Genomic DNA, 12,566 nt, shown 5'->3' with positions numbered 1-12,566 from the left:
GAATTACCGTAGGCTGTTGCCACCACATGTATTAGAAACAAAATAGCACGTGGTCTTATTCATTATAAATTTAAATTCATGCAACCTAACAACCAGATATTTCGTAGGATGATGAGAGCGAATGCATTCGTTCAAAGAAAAACTGTCTACGCTCACATACCGTTTTTTTACAACAATTTAGTCGAACAGCTCTTCGTCATTCCTTGCCTAATCGTACATTATAACGGAAAATAAATGAAATGATTAAGAATGATAAATCAATATGGAAATGGAATATAGTAATTAGGCAAAAGTCCAATCGTTGGGACCTATGAGGTCATTTAGCGCTGAAAGGGGATATTGGCACTGGGAAGGTTTGAAAGGTGTAACTGGAGGAAAACCTTCCAATTGCACTAGGGAACAGTTGTTGGGAGAGGGTGTAAAGTAAGACGGAAGAAAGAGAAAATGAATGTTAGTACAGTAAAAGGAATGAAAGGGTTTGCTGCTAAGGGCTGAAGGGACGTTGCAAGAACATTAAGTAATTGCTACAGTGCACCGCATTAAGTGCACTGATGACAGTATCCTCCTATGAGAAAAGTAGGTTTAATGAAGAACCTAGGCTACAATACCATAGGTCTTGGTTTTCACTAACCCTAAACTAGGTTACGCCTAACCTAGCCTAAGCTCATCACTAACCCTAGGCTAGAATAGGCCTACTGTAAAGATGACAAACAAAATTTCAATCAGTTATTCATTAAAACACTAAAGTTTCATACATGAAAATGCATGTAGAAGCGTAGCTGTTTGTCAAGACCGAATGTGCTGTTACCATTAGCAACAAAGTGGAAGCCATTACAGTAATGGAGCATGCGCATTTGTACCTTACGCTTTGGTGTACCGAATGATTCCTTTCTTCTTTTTTTAAACCTCACACTACACTACCGGTATATTGAAGGGCTCAGACGAAACTTACCTTGCTGTTCTATGAGTTCTCATCACTTTCTCTTCCTCTTCTGAATTTGATTGACGACTAATTTCTGGCCGTTTTAAAATTGCGGAGGACTAAACTTCGTGTCATTTCCAAGAGCTCATGCAATGTTGTCAGTTGATGCCATTTCTCGGGATGACACCTAGTGTGCTTCTGAAGTAGGCTTTTGTGTATTTCCAAAGCATAAAGGCCTCTCTGATAAGGAAAATATAACGAAGTCGCTGGCAGCATTTTGATATTCAACTTCCAACGATATCAAAGACGGCGGGTGATACAGTGCCAACTCACCTAGTAAACATTTTTAAGCTTCTGGCAGTCTTAAATAGAGCCTACTTACATTAATGATTTTCATCATATCGACAATAATGTTATTAACACTTATTGAAAGCACCAAAACACAAACAATCCGTGAGATAAAGGCAAATAATAACCAGACGCTCTGAGGAAGGATTCACACTGAAACCGCAGGGAAGAAAGACTTTGACGTCAGCGGCCTGCGCGCGCATGATTTGCCTGGGCCCAAACTGATGCTCCAAGCTTTCTTTATTTTTAATGTATTATTTAATAATTATCGTATACTATATGTGTATATAGCCTATGTATTGAATTTTTGTCACATACACCGTGACACTGTCATATTCACAAATATTAAGCTGCAATGTCGTTTACTATCCAATTCGCTATTCCTCGGGAAAACATGCGTTCAACGGGAATTGTAATTGATAAGCGCTTCATCACCTAATGGATTAGAGCTGGTTTGGGAAACGACGATACCTAGTGAAGTTTTTACAAAGGGAATTATAACTGATACGCACTTCAGTGAAGAAGTGCTTTTCGGTTATAATTCTCTTCGATGTACTGTATGTTATTCCCAAGGTCTATACCTCGGGAATAACATACAGGATACATACTGATATTAAACGATATTTGTATATTATATATATATATATATATATATATATATATATATATATATATATATATATATATATATATATATATATATATTTAAAGAACAATTTTACAACAATAAAATGTGAGAGTAAGACTGGAAATAATTGTGTGAACATTCGCTACACACGTTACGGGATACTGTATTGCTATACAACGTAAAAAATACATGGATAGGTTTGAATTCTGAAGGTCACTTTAAATATACAACTGGTTCATATAACAGTGCTGCAAGATATTATTTATTTTATAACAGAGATTGATGATAAAGGCTTTCATTTATTCTTTGATTGTCCATCAAATGGGACAACCAAAATAGCCAAGCCTTAAGAAATTAAGAAAAATGCATTAACTTACCCAAAACGTAATGCAGTATAGACACAGCCCATAGGAAGTGGCCGAACAAGCCTCTCCGAGAAAATGTTCTACAGAAAGTTCCGACCATAAGGAAATGCTAAGTGCATTTCTTGGTACATGTAGATTTCACTCGGATGAAATCACGGTCTAGGCTGAGAATGTAATGCGAAAATGACTTAGTCTCGAACAATCGAAGTTTGTTCGGAGTGGGTTTAAAAGTTTGCTTCCCAGTAAAGCTAACGAATTATTATTGATATCTTATTTGTCATATTTTGTATGTAATAAGCACCAGCTTGTGGCTATTGCTGGTGGCCATGAGAAGGCTGGTCGTCCTTGCACAGTTCATTGAACTGGGTCGCACTCTCTGAACCGCAATTGACACATAAGTAATGGCAACTAAGACAAAAGACGAGAGACATAAAATCATGGGTACTGTCATGCAGGAAGGCAGTCTCTCGAAGCTACATATCTCTCATGGCCTTCATAGTAATGACTGCGGGACTTTTATCTCGCTGTGGCCGAACTTCATTTGAAATGAGCCTCTCTCTCTCTCTCTCTCTCTCTCTCTCTCTCTCTCTCTCTCTCTCTCGTGGCGTGCTCTGCCTATGGCTTTTTTTTTTTGTTCATTGTCTCCCTTGCTTTCATATTCTTTCTTATTCTTTACTCCTTCTCGTCCTGTTTTACATTTTTCAAGTCTACACGTTTACTTTATTTTAGTTGTTCTCCTCTCCACTTTGCTCTCTCTTTAGTATATTATTTTTAAATACATTCGGAATCACGCTGCGTTTACTCCGACAAAGATGCGTTTCCCATCAATGATAGAAATGGAAGCCCCCCCCCCCCATACCTTAGTTTTACCAGATCACTGAGCTGATGAACAACTCTCCTAGGGCTGGCCCGAAGAATTAGACTTATTTTACGTGGCTAAGAACCAATTAGTTACCTAGCAACGGGACCTACAGCTTATTGTGGAAACCGAACCACATTATAGCGAGAAATGAATTTCTATCACCAGAAATAAATTCCTCTAGAAATGGAAGCACAAGCAAATCCTTTGGTAAACTATATCAACAAAGACAACGACGTTAATAACAGAAGAGGCTTAGAAAAACACGAATAGATGGGATGAATAAACGATTCTTACTAAAATCGAAAGGAAAACATTTTAAAAGAGTGAAAAAGACTCATCCACAAAAAAAATAAGCAACACGTATTGGCACCAAGGATACGTTATTTTGTACAAAATAAACGAGGAATTCGAGGCAGATGACACTAGTGGTTGATGGCTAATGGAGAATGGGAATCTTAGAAGTATTACAAAAAAAAAAAAAAAAAAAAAAACAAGCCGGCAAGTTGTTCCACACTGAACAGTTCCATATCAGACGACAACTCACTGATTGAACCAGGAAATGTTCTGCGACACCTCTGGCTTTACACTTTTGCTGTTGTAATTTGAACAGCAAAATACGGTTTTCCACCTTTGCTAGACTATAATTATTGGGCAATATAAATCACAATTCAGGACGCTAAGTAGGCACCCCCCCCCCACCAAAAGAAAAGTTAACTGGACTAGTATACATGATATGACTAGCTTATACCAAAGCTGGTCACGGTTTTTTCTCTCTACTTTTTCAGTAACGAATGCTAAGCTCCGTGTACGAGTATACTTCCGAACTTAGGTGAAAATTAGAAAGAGCATTTCAGACATATGGCAAATTTGTTCGTTTTAGTTTTCTGTAAAAAAAATGACTGAGATGGTTTTCTGTCTGTCCGCCCTCAGATCTTAAAAACTACTGATTCTAGAGGGCTGCAAATTGGTGTGCTAATCATCCACTCTCCAATCATCAAACATACCATATTGCAGCCTTCTAGCCTCAGTAGTTTTTATTTTATTTAAGGTTAAGGTTAGCAATGATCGTGCGTATGGCACCCTTATAGGTGTCAACAACACATGCCACCACCGGGCCGTGGCTGAAAGTTTCTTGGATCGCGACTGAGAGTTGTATGAGCCGTGGCTGAGAGTTTCATACAGCATTATACGCTGTACAGAAAACTAGATTGTGCCTAAAAAACTTCGGCGCATTTTTACTTGTTTCACCTTACTATCACTCATTTTGGAAAAGCTATTCAAATCTGTATTGGCAGAAATACTATAATGAGAGAGGCTGAAAACTGTCAAAGAATGAGCAAGACACATCAAGCTTTAGCCCATACAGTTTAGACAATGTGTTTAAAGTTCAAGTGATAACAGATACGTACGTAAAATTTGTAGGGCTAAATGCAACAGTTACAGGTGATAAACCGTTCTGGTGGAAAGCGAGTAGGGATAACGAATAGTTAAAACGATTTTGTCACTGGCAAGGTAAAATATGCCTAACACTGATTCCTTACGTCCGAGTCATTGCTAATTTGTTATTTGTAGTATGATGCTCTAACAAAGCTTAACTCCTTTACACCAGTTTGCTGAATTTGTCGACAAAATTTAACAAATCTACCAGAAAAAGCTCACTATGAATGACATCATAATATTTATTGTTTATCTCCATTCGCAAAAAATAATTCGAAATAAATCTTAAGATTTATTCTATATTTCCGTTCTCGACAAGAATAAATCGGAATAAATGCAAGATATAACGCTTATGCTAATTCCCCAGTAACAAAAATGTAAGACAAAAGTTATACCCAAACGGCACAAACCCAAAGTTCTACCTTTCCCAGTCACTGACAAAAAAAGGTCACCTTGGCACATTAGTTATTGAGAGCGCGCCCTTGGAAATGTATCAGAACGCAACTGTCTCAACAACCTGTGATGATATATCCTTCTGCAGAATTATGAATGAAGAAGAACGCCCTCAGGGTGGGACAGGAGGAGACAGGTAGGCGTGACCAGACGCACTGCCTTCTTGCTCCTGAAGGGTATAAGTAAGTCCCGTTAGGCATGACTTCATGCCATTCAATCTCGATCAGCAAGCATTCACGATACCCACGGTGAGTTTTTCTACCTGAAGTGAGTTTTCGATAGGTTATAGGTAATTTAGCCTTTTTCATATTATTATTATTATTATTATTATTATTATTATTATTATTATTATTATTATGTACAGCAGACGCAAGCGCTTATTTATTAAAAGCACCAGCAATACTCCACAGGACTGAAACAATTATCAAAACTTTTGGCAGGTAAGCAACATAGAGCGCTTTGAGGATATTTACTGATCCATTCATGCACTGAACTTGCAGCTCATTCTGTGCAGACCCGGTTGGCAACAATGGCGTTCTTCGTTACAACGAAGGCCGTTTATTGACATATCTGCGGAGTTGAGCCCATTCAATTGTATTTTTACACCCTGTGTTTCCGAAGTTCTCCGGACGAGGGGTTCATGCAATACCTGGGTACTATGGCTCTCTCTCTCTCTCTCTCTCTCTCTCTCTCTCTCTCTCTCTCTCTCTCTCCCCCACCTTTCTCGCTTCTCTAGTCATTTATTTTTACTTCTCTTTCTCCCTCTCTATTTACCTTTCAATCTATTCCTTCCCTCCCTATGTAACAGCCAGATATAGGCACAAATGCAAATGAACTTGACAGAACACAAAAAAAAAATTAATAATGGAAAACCATCTATTCCGGTTGTCAACACCATTACAGTTCCGAACGCCCATCAAATTATGGTTCCTCATTTCTTCTTCCCAAAGAAAAATCAGTTACAGACTTAAGGTACCAAAAACATATTTCAATTCAAAACAAACTATGAAGAATTATGAGTATTATCATAACCCTTTCAGTTACACGAGGATTGGTATCTACAAAAACTGTTCAAACATCTATAATAGTTTCCATTTTCCTCAGATCCTGTTCGGAATGAAGTATCCTGATCATGAAAATCTTGATCTGCATCATAATTTGTCATTTTTCTTAAATATTTTGTCTATAGAAAGGATTAAGGTGAGTATACCCTAGTTTAACCAGACCACTGAGCTGATTAACAGCTCTCCTAGGGTTGACCCGAAGGATTAGAATTATTTTACGTGGCTACGAACCAATTGGTTACCTAGCAACGGGACCTACAGCTTATTGTGGAATCCGAACCACATTATAACGAGAAATGAATTTCTATCACCAAAAATAAATTTCTCTGATTCTTCATTGGCCGGTCGGAGAATCGAACGCGGGCCCAGCAGAGTGCTATCCGAGAACGATACTAACCCGTCCAATGAGGAACATAAAAAGGATTAAATTCATATGGCAATCATGTTAAAAAAAATGTACTTTTCCAGCTATCATAAATATCTGACATTTCCGTCTCGCAAGCAATACGACTGACCGAAAAGGGCCAAGTCAATCAAATGGAAAGTCTTTGAGTCAACCATACCAAGAAGAAAAGCATTCGAAGATAGATCCCCAGACGGAAGAACAAAACTCTTTATCAAAAGGATTACGTCCGCCGTAAAACCCGGAAAAACAACTTAAAGAAGCGCACGTAACACCTACGGAGCACAAGCAGATACTTGGAAACAGACTTAGCCTGGTCCATTAACAAAGAGAGATCCTTCCATGGCTTAATACTCTTCGAAAGTTTGGTCTACAAATCATATTTCTTGGGACACGAAATTCTCATATATATGTTAACAACTAGACCTCGGGTATTAAAACGGGTATATAATAATTACTGTACGAAACATGACACGATGCCAAAAGAAGCAATGATACGAAATGAATAAAGAATATCACAGATTACATTTTATAATGTCTTCCTGAAAAAAATAAACTGTCATTGGGCGAGAATGGTGATCGAATGGACATTTCTTATAGGTTTCTTTAATATTAGAAGTAAGAAGCATGTAATGTCTTTGGAAATTATGGATTATGTTGCAATAACTATATTACTATTATAGTGCTAAATCTCATTTCACGTTTTCATTCTCTGTTATACATCCGCGTCCCTGGATGAAGAGAGAGCCGTTTACACACCCATACGAAAAATTTTACAATGAATACATGAAACACTGCATTGCAAACTTTATTCATAAACTCATACCCTATCCAACATTACTTGTCTGGGATTAGACATTTGCATGCAAAACAGTATGCGTCAGAGAAGAGACGGTCTCAGAGATGTATAATGAACCACCTCTCTTTCACACAAGACGAAAATTGCACCTACAAAGGCAAAGCCTTGAAGATCAAGAGGGAAACGTCACCAATCCTTACAGGAGTGAGATGAAACGCTGAGCGGAAGATGGAAATGGAGGTTGCACAATGACTTAAACAACATTCCCTCTGAGGCTACGCACCACCAAACGGTCTCCTCGGCATTTTCCTGACATGGCATTTTGAACGCTCTCTATTCCCCCGTCATTTATGTTTCCATAGGAATCCTGCTGAGGTCTATTCTATTATCTGACAGTTTATTAGGATTTATTCCAGTTTTCTTTCTGCGAGAATTTCAGGTCACACGAATAAATCCAAATACACAAATGTAAGGAAGACGAAATATTGAATTTTAGGTTCACGTGTATCCTCCCCGTGAGTGAATTTAAAACCAAGGGGGTGGAGGGGAATGGACCTGAGAAATAAGTAAATGAAAGTTAAATTGAAAATATAATTCACATAGAAAAGAAATCTTTAACAAAGAATGGTGACATTTTTGTGGCGTGGATTGAGCATGAAATTAAAAACTGAAAAATGACACTTAAAAACGACTAAGATGGAGAATTATGAATTTCTACCTACAAAACCTGGACATGAAATAAACAGAAAATAAGTAAATGCAACTAGGTGAAACGTTTTAAAATTATACAAGCTGGAAAACGAAAAACTTCGCGTAAATAAAATGACACTGGCAAGTGAAGACAACATAACGTAAGAGATGGTAAAACTTAACAATATACAGGTTCGCATTGTTTTAATTAAATAACAATAACTGACAAGGCTGACACTTTATGCTGCAAAATGTGGGCAACGAAACACAACAAATAAACATAGATGGAGAAAGTTGACTCGCGCGGCCGACCCTGCTATACAGTGGGACTAATGAGGTCGAAAGAAGAAGCAGTGCATAAAAAGAAACCCATAACTGGAAAAACAAAAATACGTATAAAGACCAAAAAATGAAACTCCTTTAGCAACAACACGTTTACGCAATTTCCAAGGTACGGATACTTTACTTTAAGGAATAGTTAACTTTAAATTTACAGACAGAAATCGCACATGTACCAATGCATGAAGATGTAATTCGTCACCAAAGAACATTTCAGTGTAAATGAAATAATTACAGGTGAACGGAGAAATTTAAAAATACAGTCGCTAACTTCGGGCGTGAAAACGTTTTGAGTAGAATGTCACTGACCTATAACTGAACGAACGTAATCTTTAAGCATTTAATGGAGCACAGAAATGAAAAAAAATCGCGGGAAAATTCCACGTGCACTGAAACAAGACTTTATTAATGAAATAATTTTATGCAGAGAAGAAATGGGTACGATCCGTAATTCGAATGATGACCTCGACATTTAAAAAGCAATGCTAAAATGAAATCTCTTCAAAAGGATATGAATTTTGTAGGGAGTGAAGAAGCACCACTGCGATTATATGAATTTTGTTAAATTCATTTGATCGCAAGGAGAATTTTATAAAATCCTTAACAAACTGAGCAAATTTTTAAAACACGCACACTTCGTAAAACAGGTCCATATATATATATATATATATATATATATATATATATATATATATATATATATATATATATATATATATATATATATATGCAAAAATAGGAGATATTTTCTTCTAAAAGGTGTGAGACTGTTCAAGAATCAGGTAAAACATTGGGTAACAAATGAGAATCCAATATCATTAAAAAGATTTACTTTTGCGAACAGCAGATTAAACTAGGAAAGTAGGAGATCAGGCTCAATGAGAAAAATGAGACACTTTCATGAGAGAGAGAGAGAGAGAGAGAGAGAGAGAGAGAGAGAGAGAGAGAGAGAGAGAGAGAGAGAGATTCAGTTTGCAGACATAAAACAACAGACGAAATGGCTTCTATCTTGAAGGGTGGAACAATGAAAATTATCAATTCTATAATAACGTTTTAAAAGCTTCCATGGGGGACACAGAGGCAAACCGTAAAAGGCGAAATTTTACGTGGACTAAAAGGGATTATTCGAGAGGAGAGTTTTATCTACAAAGGCGAGAATATGATACACACTGATATTGGTAAAGTCCAGCAACGCAGCCACACTTTAGTAGATAGCAGTTACTCAACAAGCGGTCAATATTTACTGACAGAGAGAGAGAGAGAGAGAGAGAGAGAGAGAGAGAGAGAGAGAGAGAGAGAAAATAAATTCTTTAAGGTATATGGCACTATCACGTAAAGCAGAGAGAGAGAGAGAGAGAGAGAGAGAGAGAGAGAGAGAGAGAGAGAGAGAGAGAGAAAAGGAAATCAGTTCTATGAGGCATCATGTACTATCACGTAAAAAATAGAGAGAGAGAGAGAGAGAGAGAGAGAGAGAGAGAGAGAGAGAGAGAGAAGGAAATCAATTCTATGAGGAATTGGGCACTTTCACGAGAGAGAGAGAGAGAGAGAGAGAGAGAGAGAGAGAGAGAGAGAGAGAGAGAGAGAGAGAAAGGAAATCAATTCTGTGAGGAATCGGGCACTTTCATGAGAGAGAGAGAGAGAGAGAGAGAGAGAGAGAGAGAGAGAGAGAGAAACCCCATTGTTCTTGCTTTTAAAGTTTTTTTTTTTTTGTGGCTTTCACTAGTCTGGTAAAAGGAGCAGATTAACGCAGTCGGAGTTAGAGTACTGTACTTCTGGTCGTACTGTTACCCACAACTCTCTCTCTCTCTTTCTTTCTCTCTCCGTCTCTCTCTCTCTCTCTCTCTCTCTTTATTCCAATGACACTGCTGCATCGGTGTATAATTTCCGTTGGTGTTGTACGGGATCATCGGTCGCGCAATATTCCGATATCGGAATGTCATATTCTAGTATTGATTACCTCCGCAGTTCATGACCGTATTTGGAGTCTGAATCGGCTTATGTCACTCATTAAGCTCTCTCTCTCTCTCTCTCTCTCTCTCTCTCTCTCTCTCTCTCTCTCTCTCTCAAGGTTCGTCACATCGTTATTTCGCTGGATTTGTATTTTCCCGAAGTTTTTATAAAAACTGTCTTTTTGCAGAAGCCTCTTTTCTTGAATAACCTGAGATAATACATACATACATATATGTGTATATGTATATATGTATACATACATATATATAAAAATATATATAAAAGTATATACATATATACCATATATATTTATATATATAGAATATCCCCAGCTTCTGTCCTCTTCATTAAAAATCGAAAATTCTCTTTCTAGTACGATGACGGGAACATTATTAGTACATGTCATTTCTTTCTGCCAAATTCTCTTTTCTTGAATAGTCTACTTCGTAATCTGACTTAAAATTTTCTGATTACGACTGAATATAACTTGCAGATCAGGGAATCTTCTAAGTAATAAGATGAATAGCATAAATTTTGATCCCGTCATGTCTAATGTTTTAAAAAGTCATGCTTTCGAAATACAAGGAAAGAAGTAGCATTTTATTCAAAAGCGGCTCCTAAATAAATGCACTTTTATGGATTCACAACGCAACTGGAATTCGTCCTCTTAAGACCGATGGATACGAGTCCCTATGCAGCTTGCCTTGGGGTCTGCACCAAAGTACTCAGTGCTTATGGTCGCTATTTGGAAGAAAACCAATGCAAATCATTCAGTCCTGCTGAGAAAGCCAAGATGATCGCACGCCATAAGCAGTAATGCCCTACGAAGCTATCAATGCATTTATACATATAGACCTGAATGACTCTCTTCCCGCCACGAAAACAAGTCAAAGTTTTCGCAAAAATTAAACTTCACTTAAATCTACATAAACAACTGACAACTCTTTCTTTGTCTATCTCGTCCAAAAATATTTAAAGTTAGCTAAAGGGCAAGATAATCGTGTTGGTAAGCTAATCAGGTAAATACAATGAAAATTATAACTGAAAAAAGCTTATTAAGTAAATAAAATGAAAATTATCAATGAAAAAGATAATCAGGTATATACAATGAAAATTATCTCTTTTTTTTTTTTTACCTAATCAGGTTACAATGCAATTTATCAGTGGAAAAAGCTAATGAAAATTATCATTGAAAAGGGCCAATCAGGTAAACAACATGGAAATTATCAGTGGAAAAAGGTAATCGGCTAAATCAAATGAAGATTATCAGTGGAAAAAAAGCCAATCAGGTAAATACAATGCAAATTATCAGTGAAAAAAAGTTAATCAGGTATATACAATGAAAATTATAAGTGAAAACCTAGTCAGGTAAATACAATGCACATTATCAGCGGGAATAAAACGCTAATCAGGTAAATTAATTAAAAATTACCATTGAAAAAGGGCTAAACAGGTAAATACAATTAAAATTATCAGTGGAAAAAACTAATCAGTTAAATGAAAATTATCAGTGGAAAAATAAGTAAATACAAGATCGAAGTCCTGATTTAAAATTAATGCTCCCAATCTCTCCCAGCGCAGCAACAAGTTATTTGCAGAAATGACCTCAGCATAACGTCTAATTACAGCTCAGCTTAAAGTGAGAGTCACTTCAAATTAAGCAGAATCTAAACAAGAAACGGAATGATGAATATTGTTATTTGCAACATATGCTAGATGGAAAGATGGTGGGAATTTTTAAAGATTTTTTTTACGATAAATGGACTTTTTAAAGTTAATTTTCTTTTGCGGCGTAAATTTGGCAATATGTAATATCTGTACATATGTTTTAATATACACCGTTGTATGTATGTTAAGCACACACATATACTGAAATGTACATTGCGCATTAAATGGATGAAATGACGTAAAATTAGCATAATCATTCATGAAAAAGACCGACAAATTGAAATAAGAACATTCACTTCTACAGTAATTGTAAATCCCAGCCGGAAAGTATGTTACACACAAACACGTATGCAGTGAGAGAAGCTTCCTGTTGCTCTTAATTAAATTTCTGTTGTTGGCGACTTTCCGGATGAAAATCTGTTAGAATGAAGCAGTTGTCTTACGCAAGGATTCTGAACAATTCTGATCACATTGCTTTCCTAACTCTTGTTATTTCAGAGACACTGTGTAGCTACAAAGTCGTTTTGATGTCTCAACGCCGTCTCTCTTGGAGTTGAAACTGGAATATAAAATTTAGGCCAAAGGACAAGCGCTAGGACCTACGAGGTCATTCACCGCTGAAAATAATGCGGACACAA

The 12,566-nt window shown here is 36.9% G+C and overlaps 1 long non-coding RNA gene across 3 annotated transcripts in view; it reads right to left on the bottom strand.

Moving 5' to 3' along the window:
* LOC136839259 (uncharacterized) overlaps positions 1-12,566 on the bottom strand; it is a 219,860-nt gene that overhangs the window by 199,141 nt on the left and 8,153 nt on the right. Inside the window, exon 1 of one of the 3 annotated variants that reach the window (XR_010853269.1) lies at positions 953-1,425. The exons of the other annotated variants lie outside the window; for them this stretch is intronic. This is a non-coding gene — a long non-coding RNA (uncharacterized lncRNA). Of the gene's footprint in view, positions 1-952; positions 1,426-12,566 lie in introns of those variants that run through there. 3 annotated transcript variants of the gene reach the window in all.

Source organism: Macrobrachium rosenbergii, chromosome 6 (assembly GCF_040412425.1).
Source record: "Macrobrachium rosenbergii isolate ZJJX-2024 chromosome 6, ASM4041242v1, whole genome shotgun sequence".
NCBI lineage: Eukaryota > Metazoa > Arthropoda > Malacostraca > Decapoda > Palaemonidae > Macrobrachium > Macrobrachium rosenbergii.
Note: the sequence above shows the minus strand (reverse complement) of the source record. Positions and strands in the feature narration are given on the sequence as shown.